Source organism: Ruditapes philippinarum, unplaced genomic scaffold, assembly GCF_026571515.1.
Source record: "Ruditapes philippinarum isolate M1 unplaced genomic scaffold, ASM2657151v2 ctg6753_1_1_1_1, whole genome shotgun sequence".
Lineage (NCBI taxonomy): Eukaryota > Metazoa > Mollusca > Bivalvia > Venerida > Veneridae > Ruditapes > Ruditapes philippinarum.
In genome coordinates, this window is record NW_026863128.1 from 5088 (window position 1) to 20625 (window position 15538).

The window sequence follows — 15538 nt, forward strand, 5'->3', positions numbered from 1 at the left end:
CTCATATAACCATTCGTGTTCTGGAGAGTTAACATCCATACTAGATATTGCGTAATCCGTGCAGTAAAATCACGTGTTAATGGAAAAAAACACAGCAGAATAAGACAACAGAAAAGAACAGCATATAAATGTCAACAACAAACATAACGAGTAGCAGTCAAATAGAATATACTGACTAGAAGCAAAATTTGACTAGAACAAGAATTTTGCATTTACAACGTAAAGGGACATGCTTATGCTGATGACCTCAAACATTAAAATTAGCAACAAAAAAGTAATAAAACAAGAGTAAAACTAAATGAGACCGCTTACTGTAAGTTTCTCTGACCTATCGAACATTTAAAAAAATATCCTTGATACATATTGACTTTCAATCAGTGGACATAAAAAGCTTTATGCCAGATGTACATAAAGGTTTAGAAAATGTAAAAATAAAAGTCCATTTATCTTTATGCTTTTGAGTGTATGTACTGAGATGTATCCGTGGAAAATATATTTGACTAATTTCACAGTAAAAATGATTAATTTTATAGTATATAATCTTTTCTATGACGATTTAACTTACTTTTAAGATTTTTAATCATCATTACAAACTTTTTTTTGAATCTCAATTAATATAATGGCTATTCAACGTTGATTGTCAAACTTATTTTTCAGCTCCCACGACTTCTGTATTTTATGAGAATATGTGTACTAAATTCAACTAAAATTGACGCTTAAAACAGTGGGGAAACGATTTAATATTAACATAAATAATTGAGGAAATTTCATTAGACATTTTAAAATATCCAAAGACACTTTAAATTGTTTGTTGTGTAATGTATGTAATTTTATATATCATTGAAGGAACTTTTAAAAAAGTGTTCTCACGTAGCTGCATAGCCACTACATGAGGAATATCCTGTTTTTAAAGCTCTTCTTGATGATATAAAATTTCATCTTACACCACACCAAAAAATATCCTTATAAATTTGCCATTTTTTATTAAAAACATGTTAGTCACTTCCCTCATTTTCTTCCAGGTAAGGTCTCTGACACTTTGTTTCTTGGCTTTTCTTCCCCAGGCGCGGTCCGCGCGCGCGCAGCCAGCCACTTTGAACCTCTATTTCACATCCTTCCTCGTTGGCAGCCTTGTCGCCAGTTACTTTGGACACATTCTACAGCATAAGAAGTCAATGCATTCTTATACCTTAAAGAATGAAACTCGAAGTGAAATGAAGGTATTGAAACCATTCAAAGGTCATAAGTCCACCTTGCGCCTTTTTGGAGCAGTATAAATTGGAATATAACTAATTCTGGTATCGTTTTCCAAATATAGATGTTCTGTTTCCTAGGTTTCTACATAGCTTTTTATTAAATATTCTCTCTGTGAATACTCTCGCTGGCAGTCAGGTTGGTAGCTTGTAGAGAGTCATCTTATCGTGTATCATTAAAGAATGTTAGGTAAGCAAATAACTTGCTTTACAGGAAGGTTGATTTCTGTTTATAATTATGCATCGCAAACACAAATGCATGTTTTATCAAAACCACACGCCAGTGGTAAAAATATTCTCTCTTATTAATTTCCGATAAAAGCTTCAAGCATTTTCTTCATTAAAGCAATACCGAAACACAATAAACAAGATCTTGGATAATATATCTATTTTGAAGACAAAACCACTTTTTTTGCCCCCCCCCGGCAATTTTGTAAATATCAACTTACTATAGCAATACATTTTCGTATCTAGAGGGCACACAAAACTTGTTCCTTTCCACTTCAGCCACTTCCATATTGTACATTCTTGCAGTTCATTTGACATGGTTCTTTCATCAAGCGGTCAACAGTTTTCCGTACATCGTGCCATACCAAACATTGAGAGGAACCGCGAGCCCTTAAAATAACAAGAGCAGAAACATAAACTTTTTTTAATAAATGTTAAATATTTAACAACTAACTAAGTGATGGGCTGCAAGTCACACAATGGACAACAAATAATTGTCACTGGACCCCAAAAAAATAATCTGCCAAAAAACTGTTTGGATTGACAATTAAGATTCTTTCCCACATATACCTATTAACAGCCTAGGACACACTTAGAATTGGACTTGTTGCCTTTAATGTTTTTGTCCCCTCAACCTGAGTGTTTATGGGGCACATTATCAATATTGTTTTTTTTTTATACAAAGTAGTTTATTTTTCAATTATCAATCAGAATCACATTTTTGAATAAGGGTGGAAGATAACAGCTCAATTTCCTGGATAACTGTGGAGTACTAGTGCATTTTCCTGGTATTTTGAAGCTGCCAGCATTTTGATATGAATTGACTGTCTTGTCCTAATTAAATTAATGGGTGGAAAAACCCAGGAAAAAAGGGGGCCATACCCCAATTTGGCCGCAATGGTCCTTGTGCTCATGGCTATTATAGCACTATATAATAACATAACTGTGTCCAATATGACTCAAAAATTAAAACATGCCAAGTTTTTAATTCTGGATTAATGCACAAGTGTTTGTCCACTGTACAATATTTTCCAAACATAAATATAGCAGAATTGATTATACATTATCATCAAGTGGCTCACCACAGACCATTATGTTATTTTGGGCTTCGTTCTTTTAGGTCCAGTGGATATGGGGTATACTTTTTTCAGTTACTAATGGAGCCATACATGACTAAACCTATATTTCTTTTACCAAAGATTTAAGCAGCATTGTCTGATCCCTCTATGGTATGCTTTCCTATTCTGCTTTTTCCTCAGTTGTATTAAGATATAGTGTTGAAGTGAATATACATCTTAAATCGGAAGTGGGTGGCAGGCGGTTGTCAATATGGCATCTGTCTGCGACCTTAACAGCATTACAGCCTGCACATCCTCTTAATTCAACGAAATTCTTCTCATCGCATTGTCCTCCAAGACTCGGAGATCTGTGTAACAGCAGCTGAAAAAAGGATTACATAATTCTAGCCAATATACTTTTTAGAGCTAGGTGTGTGGTCTGGATTCCATGGGCTGGTACGCATGAAACACGCATTATGGGGTTGGTTTTTTGTCATATACCCCGGCTCAAATAACAAAAATAACAGTATTTTTGAAAATTTTTCTTGGCTTTCAGTAATTAACGCTGAAAATCTCAAAAGGATTTGTATAGTGTGCAAGGTCACAAAAATGTTAAAAATGATAAGAAAATCATGAATATAAACTTTAACATATTATGTGAGGCTAGAGCCATGTCATTTGGTGAAAATAAACATTCTTGACTCTTTCCAGGGACGGTAACTATTGGAGATAAACAGTAATGGGTCAGCAAGAATTGACGCACAATTCACATGAAATGAATAAAGACTAACACAATAACTCATCCAATTCTTATTGAATATTTTTGAAGACTAGGTGGCCGCTCTCCATTCTCACCTCCTACACACTCTCCGTTTTTATCGCGACAACCTCCACCACCCCTTTACCGCCCCCCGCCCCCGCCCCCACGTCGTCGCCCTCGTGTAAGGCACCAAGGTGGAACTTATTCCATTTTATTTGAGCTGTGTACTCAATCCATGCTTGTGTATAATTGACTTAACATTAATTGCTTTCGTTGTTGAGATATATACATTTAATAAGTATGTACTGTAATATAATAAATATATTTATAAAGTCTCTGAGTTCATACTACTGGGCTCAAACTATTCTGCCCACGGAAAGGGTGGTATCAGAAGCACCTTGTATTTGGGACAGCAACTTTGTCACATCACGTGCTGGCCTCTCGAATGCCTGTGCAGATAAAGCGGAGGCGAGATGAAAGTAGGCTTGTGAACTCTTTGGGCGTTGGTTGCTTGGCTCCATAAGCGGTGGTGGCCTAACTGCTCCTGTGTCTGTCTCATTCTCGATCAGTGCCTACTATCCGATTCATACAGCCTTTATTTGATGCCTAAGTATACATATACGAGTTAAGTGCAGTATTGCGCCCCTGTGTCAAATATGATTTAATGACAAGTAATCACTGGCCAAAACATGTACTAGTCTAATGTTTAACGTACGAAATTGTTTGTGCCGCAATTTTTTGCTCTACCATAGGATTAGGCATGAAACTGGCGTTTTGTTTCGTCCCCGATAAGATATTTTCATGAACGCAAGCATGTGGAAAGGGCTAAATGCATTGTCCAGTTTGAAGTCTAATAAAGTAAACGTGAAAGTTGATAAAAGATTTTTTTTTATTAATTGTCATGGACAATTGTTTTCACAACCGGCATTTTCCGGAAGTATCTCCCTTGCTTGCAAGGCCTCGAATTGCCGGAGATTCTGGCCTTCTCTTAACTGTTTAAAGTTAATGTGTTTTTTTTAAGGGGGGATAATTTACAATTTTTTTGGGTTTTTTGACCATTTTAAAGATGAACACAGGTTTAATTATCTTTCGGTCATATTTTTTCTTCCCCCCAGGTCCGATACTTCGTGCCGGTGCAAACATAGGGCTTGGTTTGTACTCCTGGAAAAAATACAATGAATACACCCATAAACACTTTTCATATGAACTAAGTAAAATAAAACCGAGGTATATCGAGTGAAAAAATAACGACTTGTTTTCCCCTATCTTCGAGTAAAATCGATATCTCTTACGCTAAAACAATACAAATTTAAGCCATTTTTAAAACCGCTAGTTTGTGGTGATTAAATGTCTGATTTTAAAAAATTATTACAATCAATGGAAAGCTTGGGATCTTAGCTTTGCCACAGTATATACTATTTTACATATTTTTTGTCACCAAAGTATTTAAATTAACTGTTAAACCTACCATATGTCAGACCATCTTTACATACGATTTATACAGCGAGATACGCAAACCGGTTATCTTTACTCGAAAACCTACTGATAAGAATAGCACTGTCGTCTGCTAGTTGGGGATAAAGTGTTTATTGGTGTATTTGTAATAATAAGTATTTGCATTTAATATTTTAAAATGCTTATGAATGAAATATTGGTACTAAAATGGAAGGGACTTCTAAGGCTAGGAGGGGTCACTGGATTTCAAATGATGGGTGTCCCTTTAAAAAAGGATCTCTTAAAATTTAGTCTAGATAGAAACAATATTATCAAAAATGTTAGTGTCGACTCCGTCAACAGTTAAGTTATTCAACAAATAACAACTATACACATCCATAGGTCAGCTAAAAGTGCCAATAGTGGGCGTAAATTCTAGAAAATGTCGCAAATTAAACTGACAGTGACAAAAACTATCGCGAAATTACATGGCAAAGGCAAAAACAAAAAATAAATGACGTTTACACTTACCTACACACACAATAAATCTGTAAGGATATAATATGAAAGGTCGTTATACGAAATCGTCGTTAAATGTTCCGAATTGAAATGAAATATTGTTTTCGTGTACAATTTTACAATTTAACGTTTCAATACACAATTTAAAATTTTTATTTTTAAGCGGCAGCGGAAATTCACGTCTGCGCATGCTCGAAATAAATTTTTCATCAAATGCTGATTTTTATAAATTATTTCTGATTAATAGTCTAAAAACACATTTTTATATTTAGATTATAAAAATTAAAACCAAATATAAAAACTAAACAAATTAATTTCTCGCACCTGCTCAGGCATGCTAATATTTATTGGGTTGCACCCAAATGGGACCCATATGGGTCCTCAATGGCTTGTAAATAATGTTAATTGCTACGAGTTTTATAAAAGATAATAGCAATTTATGCCAAGTGTGGTCACCACTATAGCTCAAAGTAAACAAGATTCTAAAGAAATAAATAAGAACGAAAAATCGTTCATTTTCCTTTATAGTGCTGTAATAGTGGGACCCATATGGCGGTCCAATATGGGCGTACCCAAATTGGACTTGACCATATTTGGTCCCATATAGAGTCCAATATGGGCAATACCCATATGGGCTTGCCTAGATGAATAGCTCCATATGGTCCCATATATGCATGTTTGACTGGGCTACTTTGTTTACATTTTGTTACTATTATGACGTAAATTTGTTTTACACTATTTGCTGGAACCTAATTTTCTTCAGGTATTTTACAAGCCAAACGGGCTATATCAGTGACTACTAAAACCACATTATTCCAATGTCGTCATTCAACACACTATTGTTTAAAATTACTGAAAAAGTAAATCTTATTCATTTCTGAGGCATAATGTGCGCCATGTATTAATAAAGGGAGTGAATGCTATAAATAGTTATGTAAGTTACTTAAGTAAATTCCCTTCTTTTATTATAAAAGGTATTTTTCATTGAAACTTGGTTTATATTTTGTGAATTTTATAGGTAGTCAGTAAGAAATTACCCAATATAAAACAAAATGTTTTTAGTAAAATTGTGATAATGTTACTTAATGCTATTCAGATTATTGAACATTATTTATATATACATGTATATATTCAAATGTGTTCAAAGTAATGCCATGTCTTATTGGACATTCTCATATTTTTCAGTTATATTTTCTTCATGTAATGATGATGTATTATTTATGTATCATAATTATGTTGTATATGTTATATGGTAATGAGCTTGTTATGCTTAATAACTGTTCTGTTCTGTTATATTATTATTTTGTTTGAAACAAATGAAAGGACATGTTACATATAATTACGTACATATATGTTTAATTGAACAATAATTATGATTTGAACCTTTTCAAAAAATAAATTGCTATTCATACAAGTTAGTGTTTGTTTTTCTTTTATGTTTGATACAAGAATAAGGTGTCTGTTATTAAATTTAGGGATTTTTAGCTCGAATCTTTTTTTGAAAAAGAAAGTAGAGGTATTGTTATAGTCCTGGCGGCGTTGCTGTTGCCGTTGCCGTCCGCAAACTTGTACCTGGATCATAACTTTTCAAGTTCTTAGTGTATTGTCTTCATATTTGGCCACAACAACACTTAGCACCAGATCCTTCATTAGACCAGACTAACCTTGACATTCATCCATAATGACCTTGACCTTCAAGGTCAAATATCCAAATTTTGCTTGTTCTTGCTATTATTGGCTATAACTTTGTTATATTGGAATGGATTGTCTTCAAACTTGAAAATAATAATCTTCAAGGATAGCCATTTAAATTAACCAGACAGACCTTGACCTTCACTCATAAATGACCTTGGCTTTGAAGGTCAAATTATTGAAAGTTTCGTTTTTTTACCTGTAACTGGCTGTAACTTTGCTATTATTGATTGGATTGACTTTATATTATAACAGAACATTCTTAAGGACAATACCTTCATGTATATTAAACTCAAATTGACCTTGGCTATTTTATGGCCTTGACCTTGAATGTCAAATTATTGAATTTTGACTGATTTGTGCATATATATACATGTATAATACACCCCTGATGAAGACATAATACGTAGAAAGTACTTGGGTATTTATACTTAAGCACCGTATGAACGTGTATTTTCTCCCAATTTATTGTTATTCTGTCTACGTTATATATATATTTTTTTCTTCTATAATACATATGCGTACTTATAATATATTTTTTTCTTCTGAATTTTGATAATATTTTCTTTTTATTGTCATTTATTTATGGAAAGGATTCATACCTTGACAAAACTGGTAATACAAGACAGACCTATTAAAGTTATAAAAAGGAAACGTTAAGATTTGTTCAAACGTTTCATAATATTTGCTTTTAGAAAAAGTAAAAGGTCGAGCGTTACCCCGCCCGGCGGTGGCTCTTGTTGGTTCAAGTGATACCATGTACATAACCATTGTTCAATGGTGACACCAGTATTGCAGGAAGCGAACTAAAACATGGTTAAGCTCCAAGAGCTTGTTTCTCAATCGAGCTTAAATAAACGTGATTAAACTGAGTGTTAGAATTATAGTTACCTTGACCTTTGTTACACTATGCTTAAGATAAGTACTTCAGATGTTTGCCTCTTAACCGAGAGCTGGAAGATTAAAACCCCGTTCGGATCACCATAATTATGCTTTATCATATGAAAGACTGGCTAATACAAACACGCAGACTATTCTCCCTACCCTCGACGGATATCCTCCGACTAGTTTCTCCCCGAACGGTTCTCACCAAGTTCTCTCTCCCAACATTGTTTCTTTTTTTGTTAGTCGAAAACAATAACGTTTTCATTATTCGATGGTTCCATTATGACACAATTGGTTGTGCAATGGTTTAGTATTACATTTTGCATTTTTGCAATTCAATACGTGTACAATAAAAGTGGGTATGGACAAGTAAGTCCGAGTAGCATAGTGGTTAGAGCGCACTTGACATACACCTTATCATACCATATGCTCAGGACTCGCGAGCTCACAATACAATAGATAATTGTCATTGTAAGCCACTGTGTCATGTGTAACACAAAATATCAAATGAATTGTTTTAAACATGAGTTGTGTAATTTATATGCATGACAAAAACACGAAGTACCCGTGCATTGAAACAAAATGTATTATTTTAAAAATTATAATGCTGGAAGTTGAACCAGCACCAGAGAAGTTGAAATACCAGCTCGCTGTAACACCGCACTTTGGGGTCCAATTTTGACCCAAAGTGCGTTAAACAGGTACATATGCATTTTCTAACATCAGACAAGGGACCGCACTTTAGGGTCATAAAAAATCAATCAATAAAAATGAATTTTTCATGACGTTTTAAATGATATATTGTAGTCATAGCCAATGCTTAACATAAACCAAGGTATGAAATATACGCAAAACATGTGCCCTTAATTGTAGAAGAATCAATAGGGATTTCAAATGATCTTCAGTTAGTGAAGAACTTTCATTATATAAAAAAATTGTATCAATTAATAAGCTCAAAATATTTTTCCTCACATTTTCCATTTATTTCAAAAGAATGTACACCTTTCATTAACTCCATTGTTTTTAGCTAATTGCAACATTTTCCCGTTTTTTTATTTACACATGTTATAGAAATATAATAGTCTAAGCAAAGACAAAGGTATAAATGCTGGAAATCTAAATAAGACATTTCATTAAAAAATGTGCCTGATAAAATGTTGAAAGGGCCATTTATTTAGCTTATTTTAATGTGACATTTAAGAAACTTGACTAGGTGTAAATGCATCCTTAAGTAGTAGTAGTAAATCGTACATGGAGGTAAATTATTATTAAGTATATAGTCACACATTAAGAGCGGAACTTCATAATGTTAAGTTCTCATTGAGGGGTCTAGAGGGAATGGTGGCGTTGATATGTAGCATATTTACGCACCTTGGGTCAATCTTTCGATTTTGACCCCAAAGTGCGTTGGACTCCAAAGTGCGAAGCGAAGTGTTACGCACTTTAGGGTTGGACCCCAAAGTGCGGTGTTACAGCGCGCAACAACTACACTTCAAAGTATCTTGCAAAGAATATGATCAATAAGTATTATTATACTATCCATACACGCATGACTTACATTTTCGAAATGTACTGATCCATGTTATATTTACAACGGTTCCGAAATAATGAACAATGCTAAAACAGACTTTAAGCTACTGTCCCACATTAAACGAGTCTAAAAAACATCAACGTATTTTTACAGTCATTGAATTCATATGCATAGAAGTCTTTGAAGTGTCCATGATGCAACTGTCACATAACGGTTGTAATGTTTTACTTGACACATGTGTAACACACCCGTTAACTTGTAGCGAGAAGTAGAATATATAAATGTCAGTTTTAAAGCGGCGTACCGAGATATTTTCTTCTTTATTGTTTCTTTTTATAGACATAATTTTCTATGATATACGCAAGCGCAAACTTGTTCTACTCGCAACCAGCTGATCTATTTGCACCCAATCAACGAATACGTTTGCAATTTAAGTCAATATTTACAAAATAAAACGGTTGCAACCGTTTAAAATTAGAGCAGGATATCATTAAACATTGCAAAACTTTAGTTAGATGTAGATGTTTTTTTCTTCGGACAAGACATGTATAAATCATCTAGTTCCATATTTTAAATGTTCGAGCCTATGAAAACAAACAATTTATGCAAATCCAATGTATGTATAATCCCTGTATGTTACAGGGAGCATTGTATAACAAAAAACAAAGAATAAAATACTAAAAGTTTCAAACGATGCTTTATTTCAACAAATGTAAAGTAGTATTCTACTGTACAATGAATAACAAAACAAATGATAAAATTTACTGGCTAAGGCTAACTATATCCACAACAAAGCTTCACACTAGGTAAATATCAATAAAACAAAAACATCACATTGTAACAAATAGTACAAACAAAAGGTAAGTCAACGATTTCTGTAACGATGTACTTTAACTTGATACATTACGAAATCAAACTGGATTGCCATGTAATGTGAAATAAGAGATACATTGACAATTTATGTAATAATTTAGTTTATTGTAAATATTGGGCTTTAAAAATAATAGCATTAGCAAACAAGAGGGCCATGATGGCCCTGAAGTCGCTCACCTGTATATAGCCCCCTCCCCGCCTGGCAGGGCCAATTTTAACCCAAGGGCTTTTATTTGAACAAACTTGGTAGACACCCATAAGAAGATGTTTCATGCTAAACATCTAAGCTCTAGCTCATTGGGTTTTTTTAAAGAAGATTTTTAAGTTTTTACTATACACATATAGTTAATAAATGACACCCCTTGGGCGGGGCCAGTTTTGACCCCAGGGCTTTCATTTGAACAAACTTTGTAGACACTTACTAGAAGATGTTTCATGCTTAATATCTAAACTCTAGCTATTTGGGTTTTTTCAAAGAAGATTTTTAAGTTTTTGCTATACACATATAGGGAAAATCAATGACTCCCAGGGCGGGGTCAATTTTGACCCAAGGGCTTTTATTTGAACAAACTTGGTAGACACCCATTAGAACATGTTTAATGCTAAATATCTTAGCTCTAGCTCTTTGGGATCTTTAAAAGAAGATTTTTTAAGTTTTTACTATATGCATATAGGGAAAATCAATGACCCCCTGGGGCGGGGCCAATTTTGACCCAAGGGCTTTTATTTGAACAAACTTGGTAGACACTCATTAGAAGATGTTTCATGCTACATATCTTAGCTCTAGCTCTTTGGGTTCTTTAAAAGAAGATTTTTTTATGTTTTTACTATATGCATATAGGGAAAATCAATGAAGCCCTGGGGCGGGGCCAATTTTGACCCCAGGGCTTTTATTTGAACAAACTTGGTAAACACTCATTAGAAGATGTTTCATGCTAAATATCTTAGCTCTAGCTCTTTGGGTTCTTTAAAAGAAGATTTTTTTAAGTTTTAACTATATGCATATAGGGAAAATCAATGACCCCCTGGGGCGGGGCCAATTTTGTCCCCAGGGCTTTTATTTGAACAAACTTGGTAGACACTCACTAGAAGATGTTTCATGCCAAATATCTAAGCTCTAGCTCTTACGGTTTTTTAAAAGAAGATATTTAAAAGTTTTTTCTTTCGGTTGCCATGGCAACCAGAGTTCTGCATGGAATTAAATTCTTTGAACAATTTTTAAAGCTGACCACCAAAGGAACATTCCTGTGAAGTTTGGATGAAACTGGCTTAGTGGTTAATGAGGAGATGTCATTTAAAGTAAAAGTTTACGGACGGACGTAAAAGTTACGGACGGACGGACGACGGACGGACGGTGGACGAAAAGTGATCACAAAAGCTCACCCTGTCACTTTGTGACAGGTGAGCTAAAAAGGTATACTACAATGAAACAAAGATCATCATTTACATTGTATTATAACAAATAGAATAAACAAAATATACAATAAACAATTTGTGTAATAATGTACTTTCAGCATTATATCAATTAATTTGCTTCTAAATTCATTAAAGATTGAATAATTGAGTGGCCTCATGACAAAAGCAACATAATGCGTTTGCGACCGACATGGATCCAGACCAGCTTGCCCATCCGTGCAGTCTAGTCAGGATCCATGCTGTTCACTATCAGTTTCTGTACTTTTTATAGGGTTTGTATTATACTGAAATACAGCAAAAAGAACAAACGATTTTTTTAATTTTAACAAATAGTAAAAACAAATTGTCCAGAATGAAATGTTTAATAACATTAATATATGAACTTCAAAACTAATAATGCATTAATGTTATGATCATATTATATAATATTAATGCATTATTAATTTTTGTCAATAAATACTGTAATGAAAGGACTCAAAAATTTATAACAACTTGAAAGATTTGTTTTCTTATTTGTGTACTGATATTTTATTCTGTATGAATTTTATAATTTTTAATGCATTCTGAAAATAAATAATATAACTGTAACGCTAAAAACTGACATGATCCTCTGGGGCAAAAAGAATGAACAAAGCTCTAGTATCAATTTGTAAACAGAAAAACATGCCTATTCTTGGCCACAGACTTTTAACTGTGATGAAATAAAAACCACCTTGAAACAATCTAAGTATCACAGTATTGTGTATGTGAATAAAACAAACACCTAACATGAATTAATACAATCGAAATATCAAAAGACCTAGTACCGATTTATGTAACAATATTTCATTAAAAATTTATAGCCTTTCATATTTCTTTAGAGAGTGCAAATCTAGTAACTTTTGATTATTTAAGGGACCAGTTTACTTCCATGAATGTCAACAAATATTCATAAAACTAGAAATGTGTCATCATGCCACGGATGCCCCCGCATGCAGCCAAAATTTCAGATGGTGCTTTAATTATTTTTTTCATTTTAAGTTCAAAGCCCTTAAAACTTTTCAATGTTAACACAAACCATTTTCATACAATGTTCAAGGCACTGAAATTATTCAGTCTAAACCTTTTAAAAATAGCATATTGCATATTTGTAGCCAAAATAATGGCTAGAAGTAAGAGTGCTGAAAGTGAAAGTTCAAAATTTTTCCAACATTCAGGAAAGATAAGTTTGTCTTAAATCATTGAACTACAACCAAATTCAAACTTAAACTGCTTATTTTCAAAGTGAAAGGGACATAACTCTGCCAAAAAATCATCAAACCATGACCAAATTCCAACTTGACCTGCCCATTCCTTTGACATATCCATATGTCAAATTTAAGTTGAATATGTAACACTGTTGGGTAGATAATGAACAGAAACTGTAAATTTCATATTATTTTCAAAGTGAAAGAGGCATTACTCTGCCAAAAATCATTGAACCATGACCAAACTCGAGCTTGGCCTGGGCATTCCAAAAACATATCCATATGTCAAATTTGAGTTGAATGTGTTGTACCATTGGGGAGATAATAAACGGAAACTGAAAATTTCATATTACTTTCAGTGAAAGGGGCATAACTCTGCCAAAAATCATTGAACCATGACCAAATTTGAACTTGACCTGCACATTCCTTTGACGCATCCATATGTCAAGTTTGAGTTGAATGTGTTGTACCTTTGGGGAGATAATGAACGGAAACTGAAAATTTCATATTATTTTCAAAGTAAAAGGGACATAACTCTGCCAAAAATCATCAAACCACGACCAAATTCAAACTTGGCCTGTATTTTCTCATGACATATCCATATGTCAAGTTTGAGTTGAATGTGTTGTACCGTTGGGGAGATAATGAACGGAAACTAAAAATTTCATATTATTTTCAAAGTAAAAGGGGCATTACTCTGCCAAAAATCATCGAATCATGACCAAATTCAAACTTGACCTGTATTTTCTCATGACATATCTATATGTCAAGTTTGAGTTGAATGTGTTGTACCGTTGGGGAGATAATGAACGGAAACTGAAATTTCATATAATTTTCAAAGTAAAAGGGGCATAACTCTGCCAAAAATCATCGAACCATGACCAAATTCGAACTTGACCTGTATTTTCTAATGACATATTCATATGTCAAATTTGAGTTGAATGTGTGCAACCGTTCTTAAGATAATGAACGGAAACTGATGATGACGGAATGACAGAATGACGGAAGGACGGAAGGATGGAAGGACGGAATGACGGAACAGGGTAACACTATATGCCCCGGCCATTACATGGCGGGGGCATAAAAAACAACACCATGATAGCCATGAACATCCGAGGTGGGTATAACTCCTGAACCCCACCATGGAATCTGGCTGTTTCAAGACAGGCAACAAGGATTCTAGGTAATACAATGTTGTGTTCAAGTATACATTGATGATTATAACCTGTGTTCATTTGATAAATTACATAAATTGGCAGTGAAATAAAGGAAGTTAACTTGTTCTGTATAAAGGCCATTAAAAAAAAAGTTAGTTTGCTTATATAAACATTATTCTTGTTATTTTTGTTTTTCATTCCTGCTCTTCTTCATACATTGTGACTGAACCAAACTTTCATATACCATCAATACTCAGGAAGGACAAATCAAAGCTTTCAGACTAACCATTTCGTTTTGGCCAGACAGAACACAACCCTCATATTAGATTTGGCCCATGCAATAAATTTCTTAAGCTTAAAAGTCTTGCATAAAAATACTATGAAAAGAAAAAAAACATTTAAAAAAGGAATAAAAAAAACAATAAAAACTACATACATATAAAGTAAAACTATGGCATAGTTAAAAAGAATGTTAACTATACATATGTATATACATCATTAGGATGTAAAAAGAGCCCTACACAGCAATGAAAGCTGAGAAATAAGAAAAATTATAAGTTTTAAAGTCTGCCCTTAACTGCAATTTTATATGCAGCTCTGAAAAGCAAACACAAAGTACATAAAGAAATAAGTATGTGTCAATGAAAAATTACAATTTTTTAACTGCAAACCATTCTTTGGATATGTTATAAATAGAATATTATATTTGTGCAGATTAAGTACCAAATTTATTGAACTTGTTGAATAAAACAATCTTATGCTTGCCAGAGGCTCGAATGATATGGTTTTATTCAACTTGTTCAATACATTAAGTACTAAATCCACACTCATACAATATCCTCTATGTAGTATCATAAAAGGTGAACATATATTTCAACTAATTGTGATATCTTTTAATATGTTCAATATTAATCTAAGAATTTAGATTCAAATTGAAGAAAAGTTAACCATTATGGAAAACAATGCTGTATTAATATTTAGAAAAATATAATTCTTGGTATCAGTTTTTTCCTCCAGAATATGATATTTTGGACGGTAACACATAAGCTTTGGCAACATTTGATAATTGAAAGTCTTTAGGCCAATGTTTTTACCTAGCAATAGCTAATGTTTGATAAATTCAATAATTTATAAAAAGATAACATATATATATTTAAAAACCATCAGAATAAAATCAAACTTTATTTAATACACATAGCATCAGACTATTTAAGCGTATAACATGTATAAAGCTATATCTATATCTGTAGTCAGTATTCATCAAAATCATTGTTTGAATTTTGAAAAAAAAAAAAAAAAAAAAAAAACACCTCCAAAAAGCTTGTATGAAAAAAACTTGTTTGCATATTTCCTTATAAACAAATGGCGCATAAAGCAAATCAATGCTAAATGATAATGACCCTACTTAAAATAGCAGCGTTATATGTTGTTCTGGAACATTTTGTTCAGTTTATTAACATATTCATATTTGTAAAATATCCGTTACAATCTGTGTTTCAAATCTGA